We start from the raw sequence: 11,859 nt of genomic DNA on the forward strand, positions 1-11,859 counted from the left end.
AGTGGCACTGAGGTTCAAGTGGTAGAGTCTAGCCTTGGGTACAAAGAGCACTCGGGCCCTGAGTTCAAACCCCACAACTGACAAAACAAATCAATCCACAAAAATCAATAGCTGTTCTATATGCCAACAAAGGGAAGAGAGAGACTGAAATCAGGAAAGAAACTCCATTTGTAATAGTTTCAAAAATTAAAATACCTAGGAATTAACCAAAAATGTGAAAGACCTCTATTGTGAAAAACAAATTCTTGAAAAATAATTGAAGCAGATTTAAGGAAATGGAAATTTTTTCCATGCTCTTGGATGGGAAGAATTCACATTGTAAAAATGGCAATTCTGCCCAGAGCAATTTACAAATTCAGTGTAACACAAAAATTCCAGCAACTTTCTTCAAAGAAACAGAGAAAACAATCCAAAACTTCATATGGAATAATAAAACTGTAAATTTTATAAATATATAAATATGTAAAATAAAATAATGTGTTTTTAACCAAAACATAGGGAGTGATGAGAAATGCAGCAGTAGGATTCATCAAAAGTGTTTAACTACTGCTTTGCTACATGTGGTTATCTCTTTCAGGATGTACTTCAAATGTGATTGTTGATTTTGGCAATTTATGGTGGAAAGAATTCCTCTTCCTACCAGGGGCTTGAAGAGAAACTTCATCCAATGGCTTTCCTTCCATTCTCCTCTCTCATTCAGTATTTCTTAAGATGGGGTGGTTTGTCAGAAGCCCTTTACCTGGTTGTCATCAATACAAATGGCTCTTCTCCCTTTGTTAGGACTACATTAATTTCTTTAACATGGTATAATCTATGAATATAGTCTTAATCTATAACAAAATATCTTCTCCCTGCCAGAAACTGTTGGACTTGATCAGAACCTGAGTTCTAGCTACTTTCCAGAAGCAGCCCTTTCCGAAAGCAGCATCTGCCACCGTGCTTCTCTGTACTAACCCATCAGCCTTAGAAAGAGGCTTATTTCAGTGTCCTGGGAATTTATGGACTATACATGTAGTATGTGGATTGCAGATTTGACTCCTTTCCCTTACAGTTACAATGTATCTGGGGAAACAGGCTGATCAGTACATTTGAAGAGGAAGAGAACTTTTTTTTTGTTGGTCGTGGGGCTTGAACTCTGGGCCTGGGCACTGAACCTCAGCTCTTCAGCTCAAGGCTAGCACTCTGCCACTTGAGCCACTGTGCCACTTCTGGCTTTTTCTGTTTATGTGGTGCTGAGGAATCGAAGCCAGGGCCTCATGCATGCAAGGCAAGCACTTTACCACTGAGCCACCTTCCCAGCCCAAGGAAGAGAACTTTTTGAAGACAAACCTTAGAGATAAAAATCTGTTAGAACCTTACCCTGCTAGTGGAGAGTGTGAGCTACCAATATTAATGCCATGAGGGTCAGCATCATCTAGAGCGCATGTGGAAAGAAAGAAAACACTGGCACATTTCTCTCTAGGTCCATGCCAGTTCTATAGCCTCTCATAAGGGTTAAGAGAAGAAAGAAAGTGATGACACTATTTCAAGGGAAGTCACCACACATTTTTTTCATTGGCTCTATGTTTCCTATTCCATTATTTTACATAAGAAAAGCATGCTTCCTTTGAGCCCCTGAAGGGTGAGAGCAACCTGGCATTCTCAAGATAATACAGTGATTGTTGGAATATCTTCCTGGACTGGTGTCAGACCCAGGGACTCCAAGATGCTCTCATCTCATGGTAAGTCCCTTCACTCTTAACTTCCCATGGAAAACATAAATCTGATGGGTGTGTCATTGCTTTTTGGCACAGTGGTACAAGCCTAACACAAGTTGGAAGCTGAGCACTTGGTGGATGAACCAGTGCCCAGTGCTTGGCCTCCCAGGCCTGAGTTTCCTCATTCTGTTCTCATGCCAGGCATGTGTCATCATTCTGTACCCACTCAGGGTCCCTGCTGTCACAAAGGGATGTGGAGGAGGAATGAAGAAGAGACAGGGCAGAGAGCGAGCCAAAGAGTTGCCCCTGGATGACCTGCTCTTCTCTGCCCTCATCCCCTGGAGGAGTTAGGAATAGGACAAAAATCATTACGCTGTTTCTTCTTGTTCTACACTCTGTCACCTTCCCAACTTCCCTCTACAGTAAAACTTGGGGGCCAACCAGTCCACATGACCACACTCTTGTGTTTCATGGCCCAAAGGATTTCCTCTCCACCACCATCTTACCCACCATGGGGGGGGCTGTTGAAAAGAGTACCCATGGGGTACAGTACTGGGGAAGCTGAACAGGCATCTTTCAGATGGGAAACTGCTGGTTATTCTTGGTGAGAGCAAGAGGTGGATGCTTGTACCCATGTGGGTGCTTTTGTGGAGAGGGTCTTAGTCTCTGTGAACTGAGCTTGGCTGTCTGTGAAATGGATCTCACTTTACATTTGTCACTGCCACCTGAGGGGAAATGAGGAAACATTTAAAGTGTACACGAGCTACATAGGGCTTTATCACATATCATCATGACCCATCCCCCAGGGGCAGACACCAATGAATATGAACCATCAGCACCAATGGAAAGAGATCAACAAGTGCTGAGATATATCCCAGAAGGTGTGAACTTTGGGCTGTTGCCAAGTAGTACAGTGGATTACCTGTGTGGATTGGGGAAGGGGAGAGTCGTGTTATTTCTTTACTGCTGTTCTTGTCCCCTTATTTTACCAACTAGTTTGATGCCAGAAGAGCTGTTTCTTGATGAAAGACTGGAATAAAGAAACCAAATATCCGGGCTGGGAAGGTGGCTCAGTGGTAGAGCGCTTGCCTTGCATGCATGAGGCCCTGGGTTTGATTCCTCAGCACCACATAAGCAGAAAAAGCCAGAAGTGGTGCTGTGGCTCAAGTGGTAGAGTGCTAGCCTTGAGCTGAAGAGCTGAGGGCCAGCGCCCAGGCCCAGAGTTCAGGCCCCACAACCGGACCCTTCCCCCCCAAAAGAAACCAAACATCCCTCACTACAGGACCAAGGCTGTTCTGGCCTCACCCTAGTACAATGATACCTGACAACAGCAGCCTGAACTTTGATTCAGAAAACACAGTTTAAATTTGGACAACACTGTTGCAGTTGAGTTGACTTAAAACCAGAATACTCATATGTTAGGCAAAGTCTCAGGTGACACTCAAGATGTTCAGTTTTGTGTAATCCCTTTCCCCATGAGTGTGGGTAGAACCTGGGAGATATCACTTCCATGATTAACTATGTTCTTTTGTGTAGGTGAGTCTTAGCTAAATAATTAAGCTCTTTGTAAGCATAGATTTTCCTCTAGTTTTCACAGGAGGAAAAGTCAGAGATTCAAATCACAGGAGACACTTAGTGCAGCATTGCTGAATAGGAGACAGGGGAGCACATGGCAGAGAATTGGATAATCCCTAGACGCTGAGGCCCTCCCAGGATGACAGTCATCAAGAGAATGGAGACTTCAGTCCAAGAGTCATCAGGGAATGATTTATATGGCAAAGAGAATGGTATTGGAACTAGATTTTTTTTTACCTATAGACACTTCACTGAGACTGTGCTGATGACTTAAACTTCAGCATTGTGAAACCGTGTGCAGAGAATGAGGTTATGTCATACCAGACTTCTGACCTACAGGCCTGTGAACTAAGAAGGGGTAGCCATCAGTCACTGCACTTATGATTAAACACCTAGAAAATCAATATGTCCCAGTAAAGTTAAATCCATATTGAATGTATGTATGTATATATATACATACATATATATATACATACATACATATATATACAGTGTGTGTGTGTGTGTGTGTGTGTGTGTGTGTGTGTGTGTGTGTGTGTGTAGGATAACTGGAGGGAATAAACCACATAAGAGCCTTTGCTACTGTTTGATGAGTTAAATGTTATGAATAGATCAGAGTTAGCATACCTTTCATTTTCTAAATGGGCAAAGGATTATTTGTCAACCAGAGTCTAAACACATTAGAAATTCAAGTAGAGTATGTTAAGTTTTATCAATCTACCTATTGATAAATCTTTGGGGTTGCTATCAATATGAGAATTTTCCAAATTGTCTTATCAATATTTGTTTGTGAGTCTTTTGATGGAAATGTACTTTTTTTTCTCTAGGGTAAATACTTAGATGTGCAATGGCTGGTATGATATCACTGATAGAAGTTTAACATTGTGGAACACTACCCAACTGTTCAGTCCGTTTAAATTTAGCCATTCTCATGAGACTGTAATAGTATCTTCTTGTTTTCATTTCCATTTCCAAAGTATTAATACTTACAGTATCTTTTCATATGTTTATTTGATAGTTGTGTATCTTCTGTAGTGGAGTAGTTATCCAAAAAGTTTGCCTTTATTTATTGGAGAGTTTTTCCTTGCTAAAGTTTTTTGTGTGTGTGTGTGTGTGCCATTCCTAGGGCTGGAACTCAGATCCTGGCACTCTCACTAAGCTTTTTTACTCAAGGCTAGTGTTCTACCACTTGAGCCACAGCTCCACTTCCAGATTTTTTGGTAGTTAATTGAAGATGAGTCTCAGGGACTCTCCTGCCCATGCTGGCTTTGAACTGTGATCCTCATATCTCAGCCTCCTGAGTAGCTGGGATTACAGGTGTGAGCCACCAGTACTCAGCTCTTACTGGGTTTTGTTAGATTTATTTTATATCTCAACTGTAAGCCTTTTATTAGATGAGTTTCAGATGTTTTCTTCAATTCACAGGCTCATCTTTTAATTTACTCAATAGTGTCTCTAGAAGTTCTTGAGATTTATGTTTTATATTTACATCTACCATCCGGTTTGATGACTTTTGCAATTTGTGTACTACATTTATATTTGTGCATATGGGTATTCAGTAGTTCTGACATAACGCATAGAAAAGGCAGTTTTCTTTATTATACTGGTTTTGCACCATTGTCAAAAATCAGTTTTGTTATATTTGTGAGTCAATTTCTGTATTGTTTTTCTACAATTTGATCTATTTTCTGCCTTCATACCAGTAGTGGACAGTCTTGATTGCTGTAAGTTCATAAGATTCTTGAGATCAAATAATATTTGTCCAATTTTGTTTATTTGCAAAGTTATTTTCATAGTCTAGGTCCCAGACTGTAGGCATTGCTCAAGTGGTTGAGCACCAGCCATGAACAAGAAAACTAATGAGAGCAAAAGGCCCTGAGTTCAATCCCCAATACAGGCACAGTCTAAGTCCTTTGTATCTCCACATATATTTTGGAATCTAATGCATCAATTCATTTTGTAAAAAATATGGTGATGATAATGATGATTGCACTGAATATACTGATCAATCTGGAGCGTACACATGACAGTGATACTTAGCCATCCAAACCATGAAGACAATATGCATCTTTATTTAGACCTTTATCCTAGCAATGTTTTGTGGTGTTTAATGTATAGATCTTGCACATGTGTGGTTAGATTATCCATAAGTATTTTGTACTTCCTGAGGGGTTATAAATGCCAGTAATGTAAATTAATATTTCTGTGTTTTCACAGGCTGTTACCAAACAAGTGTTAAACAGTGGTTGTTGGCTAATGTAGGTTCAGATTTTACTTGGGTTGCTTACTCTACAATGGAAAAGATACTTGATGATTAATACTAATTTTTCATTATTTCTATGTCAGCTTTTCAAAATGATGCACAATGTACAGAAATAGGAAGAAAAACTATTTAGAAATAAATCTGTGGACTCCAGAAGGTCTATTAGCTAAATAGGTTATTAGCTTCCAACTGTATATATGATCAAAATTGGCTCTGTTTTATTATAGGGTTTTTAAAATTAACATTCCTCCAGCAGTACATTGTAGTGAATTCTGGGGCTGCAGGTGGTGAGAAAAAGAGAAGAAACTACAATATACTACTACATCCTTACAAGAATGAATAAAGTCAAACTGGGCACTAGTGGCTCATGCCTGTAATCTTAGCTACTCAGAAGGCTGAGGTCTAAGGTTCACCATTCAAAGTCAGCTTGGGAAGAAAAGTACTCAAGACTCTTATTACCAGTCAACCAATCCACAAAAAAACAAGAAGTGGAATTGTGGCTCAAGTGATAGAGTGCCAGTCTTGAGTGTATAAACTATGGAACAAGGGCTAGGATGTAGTTCAGTGGCAAAGTGCTTGCCTAGCAAGTAACGTCCTGGGTTCGATCCCCAGTACCAAAAAAAAGGACAAAAAATACAGTTAAAATAACTAAGGGGAAGTACCCAATCTCTCCCTTCCCCCCAAAAAAACCCCAGATACAACCATTTCGAAACAGTTCATTTATGCATATGTATATATGTATGCATGTATCTGTCTATATTACTGAAACTGCCAAGGGTATATATTGTAAGGAACTCGAGATTTTTTTTTCAATTTAGTATTGTTCCTAGGTTGTATTATTATGAAAAAACCAGTTGTTTGTTTTTCCTAGCTTTCCTTGACTAGAGTGGTTACCATGGAAATTCTGACTGCTGTGAGATTTGGTACAGAATGAGCCTCCATTTTGTTCTTTTCTCAAATTGCTTATAATTATAATAGTTGTCCAGTGTCTCTTCTTAAGTTCTACTGGGTCTTCCAGAATTATTAGTCAGAACTTAATTATAGGATAAAACTTTCTTTCCTATGTTATTTATTTATATGTAAATGTGAGTATTCATGTGTTTGCTTCTATCAATATAACTCAGAGATAGACATATATAAGAAATGTATATTATCAAATCATCCCAGAACAGTGGAAGCCATTCATGTTTCCCTCTGTGTTCATTTGACCCCTCCCTAGAATTTTTTTGCCCTTTGGACCTGCCTAACCAGTTCTTAATTGTAAAAATGAGGTAATGATGCCAACTTCAGAGTGTCCTTTTAAGGACTTGAAGAAAAAAGTCCAAAAAAAACCTGTAGCAAGTATTATCTACCATCATCTCAACAAATGATGGTTCCTTATTCTCACAATGTCTCTTCTTCCTGTCTTTGGGATTCCTCTGGTATTAACTGATAAATGCCTGACTACAGAGATGCTACTTGGAAATGTAACAATGAGACCACATATCCATTATATGTAAGAATCAGTGTCACTACTATGTGAAAGAGTATTTGAGATGGAGTTGCATTATTTTGCTCATTGTGTAGCTCTATTGCATTACATTCTTCTGTTTCTCCTATTTTCTGTAAATTGGTCATTAGAATTAGAGGCCTTATGCAATTAAAAAAATAAACTACCCTAGGGCTGGGAAGTTGGCTCAGTGGTAGAGTGCTTGCCTTGCATGCCTGAGGCCCTGGGTTCAATTCCTCAGCACCACATAAGCAGAAAAAAAAGCTGAAAGTGATGCTGTGGCTCAAGTGGTAGAGCGCAAGCCTTGAGCTGAAGAGCTGAGGGACAGCGCCCAGGCATAGAGTTCAGGCCCCACGACCGGACCACCCCCCAAAAAAATAAATAAAAAATAAACTACCCCAGATGTGGTTTAGGATGTCAGCATGATTGGCTTTTTGGTGAGGGTTCTGTTCCAAGTATGTGCTTTCTTTGGTGTGCACATGCAATTTCCTATGTTTTCTAATCAATGGCATTGGAAAGTTTCTGCCTCTTGGTCTAATGACCATCAAGAAACACTACTTACACTCTCAATTCTATAGATTAGTGTTTCAGCATGTGCATTTTTGGAGAAAACAAGAATTGAGTCTGCAACATACCAGGAATCTTATTGTATCTGGCTATTATTATTACTGGAACATTATTAAGATTTATCACTGGGCTCAGGTATTAAACTGATTCATCCATCATAAGATTTCCTGCCTGCTTTTTAATCTCCTATTTTTAAGTCTCTGAAGATCTGTATTGCAGATATGAATTACATTAAATTGCAAAAGAGTCAATTTCTAATTCTGTAAATTTTCCTGCATTGATTTGCTGGATGTTTTCTATAACAGAAACCTCTGTCTTATCAAATGTTAAGTTTCAGACAGCTATGGTATATGCAGAAAAGGTAAGAGTAATATTTACTTTTTTTCAGAATCTCCCCTTTTCAAAGTAATTGAGTAGTAGTATGTTGGCTTAGCTCATTTTCTTTTTGTTTTAGTGTCACCAGGACTCCAAATGTCTTTCTATACTTGATGTGTTTTAATCCATTTCCATCACTAATGCTAGTGATGATTTAATTGGGCTGTGTGAACCCCATTAGTTTGACCTGTGAGTCTTTTCTGATGTACTTTCTTTTATGGTTTATCAGTTGAGTCTCAGACCTATCTGAGATCCAGACCTCAATGCAGTCATTTATCCTTGGTTCTTTTAGTAAGAAATACTTTTAGGGAGACACTATTTGGATACTCCAGCTACTCATTGCTTCTGAGTTGGCCACTGGGTTTTTTTTTTTTTTAACATTTTCAGTGCCAGGAACAAGTAGATATGTTATATATAGAGAGAGAGATTACATTTTATATATTCTATATTACTTACATGTATAATCTCTCTCTTTCTACGTATATACTAAGAAAGAGACACAGAGAGAGTACATCATCAGCTTTTATGTGGGATGCTTATTTTGTCCCCTTATAGTTAATTGTTTTATTAGCATTTTTAGCCAAAAAATTACAAAAAGAATTATCGCTTACAGTCAGACTTTTTGCCACTGTGACAAATAGCTGGGAGAAACAATTTATAGAAGCATTTGTTTTGGCTCACAGTTTCAGAGATTTTTGTCAGTAGTAATCTGGTCCATCATTGGGTTTGAGATTAGTCCAAAATGTCATGGCAGAGAGTGTGATGAGGTAGATATGCTAGCCTTGTGGAAGCCAAGAAGCAGATAGAAATCACAGAAAATGGATGGGGTTAAGATATACCTTTCTAATTCATACTTCCAGTGACCCATCTCTTCCTACTAGGCCTCAACTTCCATAGTTCTAACACCTCCCAATAGTTTTCAGATTCTGAATCCATCAGTATATTAAACTATTGATTATTCAGATTTGTGTTTTTGTTGTCTCTTCTAAGCATCTCTCCATTCAATCAAATTCACAATTAAGATAAACAACCAACACACACACACACACACACACACACACACACACACACACACACACACACATCTTTTTCTTTGTTTACAAAACATGCCATATTTTGCCTCAGTTAAATTTCTAGAGGCCTAGTGCTTTTCTAGACATGCTGAGATATTTCATTCAAGGTGAAGGATGTTTTCCTTTTTTTTTTTTTTTTTTTATAACAAATCATGTCAAGGCCCAATAAAATTTTCACTATGGACCATCCCTACAATCCTTGTGCACAAATAAAAGCCTTGACTTTTCCTTTGTTCACTAGTAACCTGGTCTCTCTTTAATCAATTTTGCACCACAGAACCTAGGCATTTGTTTGCTTTCTGTTCTTTTGCCATGACATTCATTCAACCATTCTCAATCCTCTCATCTAATTAATTAGTGGAGGTAGTATGGCAAGTACATCCTGGTTTAATGATGCACCTTTTTATGCTAATATGATTGTTTGGGAGAGTAAGGGAGGTAGGGAAGAACACATATCACACTTTTTAATGTGTAATAGGTTATTACTAAAGTGCTGGGCATTGTTTCAAAAAGTATTTTCTTTTTTTCAGTACTGGGTTTTGAACTCAGGCCATGAGGAAGTTAGAAAGTGGTTGGAATTTATGGCCCCACTGCTGTTCTTCTTCCTCCTCCTCCTCCGCCTCCTCCTCCTCCTCCTCTTCTTCCTCCTCCTCCTCCTCCACCTCCTTCTCCTTCCTCTTCTTCCTCTCTCTCTCTCTCTCTCTCTCTCTCTCTCTCTCTCTCTCTCTCTCTCTCTCTCTCTCTCACACACACACACACACACACACAGCTTGACCAATGGTCTCATTGAAGTTCCCTATGGCCAGTTGACAGAGGAAGAGAAGCCTTCACCGTGGGGGGGGGGCAAGGAAGGGGGGTAGTTGTGGAAGTGGGAAGGAAGGGATGGTAGGGGGAAAACAAAGGAGGAGAAAATAATGCTCAATAGGAAATGTACTCATTACCCTGCTCATGTAACTGTAACCCCTCTGTACAGCATTTTTACAATAAAAAATGTACAAAAAAAGAAACCGAAAAAAATATATGTTTCCTCCACCCAGAAGTGGATAGCTGTAGTACCATGGCCTCTTTCTGGAATTTTATGAATGACAAAAGAGAAGATAAACTCTCACAGTGTGCCGGACTTTGAGCAGTGTTCTTTGCTGATTACTTATAAAGAGAAATGGTCATACTTGTGACTATGGTGGTATACTCAATAGTTTGGCTAGATTATCTGATTAGGAACTTGGAAAGAACATTATTAGATCATTAGTGGCAAGGAAATTTTGGAAAGAAGTGTATATATATTGAATTGACAAAACCCACAAAAATATTTGTGCTCTATATGGATACTCACCAAAGGTTGATATCAGCAGAAGAAGATTTTAGTATCAAGTAGAAAAGAAGACAGACTCAATTTATACCAATCTCTATGTTTTAATGTACTTTATGCTGCTGGGATAGAATTACAAAGTGTAGAGTAAGCAGAGTTATCTTGCTGATGATTCTGGAGGCTGGGAAGTCCAAGACTGAGAGACCAAAATCTGGAAAGAGATTTCTTTGCTGTTTTATTCTATAATAAAAGGACAAAGAGGGAGAGAGAAAGAGGAAAGGAGGAGGAACAAACACACAATAAGTAACAATTCATCCTTTTATAAGGAAACCACTCCCAGTAAAATAGCTATAATAAATTCACAACTCTACAGTTTTAAAAAATCCCACTTCCCAATACCTCTGTATTGGGGGGGGGGGTCAAGGATCGATACATGAACTTTGAGGGACACATTAAGGTACACTATTATGCTTCTGCACCCTCTAAATCATGCCTTTCACATGAAAAATACATCCACTCCATCCTAACACCTTCATATTCTTAACTCCTTCCAGTACAAGTTCAAAAGCCCAAATTTCAAAGTCATCTCTAAATTATATAGGTATTAAACTCATAGTAGCAGTAATCCTGAGGCAAATTACCTGCTGACATAAGACAGTTATAACCAGGACCCAGTAGTTCATGCCTGCAATCCTAGGTACTCACAAGACTGAAATCTGAGAATCACAGTTCCAAGCTAGCCTGGGAAGCAAAGTGAATGAGACTTTTATCTCCAATTAATCAGCAAAATACCAAGTGGAGCTGTGGCTTAAATTGTAGAGCAAAATAGCTCAGGAACAGCATCCAGGCCCTGAGTTTAAGCCCCAAGATTAGCACACACCGCCCACATGTGCACATACAAACACAGACACAGACACACACACACACACACACACACACAGTATCTACACACACACACACACACACACACACACACACACACACACACACACACACACACACAGTATCTCATCCCAAAATGCAATATTTGGACTGGCATCAGATAGACACTTCCATTTCAAAATGGATATTTAATGAAGAATGGAGTGTAAATGGTCCCAACTAAATTCAATACACTACACATTACATTTTATAGCTAGAGAATAATCTTTCCTTACTCTATGTCTTACCTGTAAGTCAATGGTAGTTAGTGCCGGATGCCCATGGCCTCAGGCTGATGTTTCCTTAGGATTTTTCTGGGCTTAGGCCATGTAGCAGTTCTATGGGTTAGAATTTCCTGTGAAGTCTCTTAGGCTGCAGTTGCACATGGAGCAGGCTTACAGGTTAGAAGTATCTCTGTATTGGCTCAAATCTGTGTCTGTATTCATTATTCTAGTGGGAAATTGCTGTGAACCAACGTGGTGGTTCTGAATAAGACACATTTCTGATGTGACCCAAGCTGTCTATAAGTATTTTGCAATCTAAGAAGAAGTCACTTTTTGTATTCTGCATGCCTGTAGAAGTAGCAGCAT

The sequence above is a fragment of the Dipodomys merriami genome, unplaced genomic scaffold (genome assembly GCF_024711535.1).
Source record: "Dipodomys merriami isolate MVZ:Mamm:240054 unplaced genomic scaffold, mDipMer1.0.p SCAF_3, whole genome shotgun sequence".
Taxonomy (NCBI): Eukaryota; Metazoa; Chordata; class Mammalia; order Rodentia; family Heteromyidae; genus Dipodomys; species Dipodomys merriami.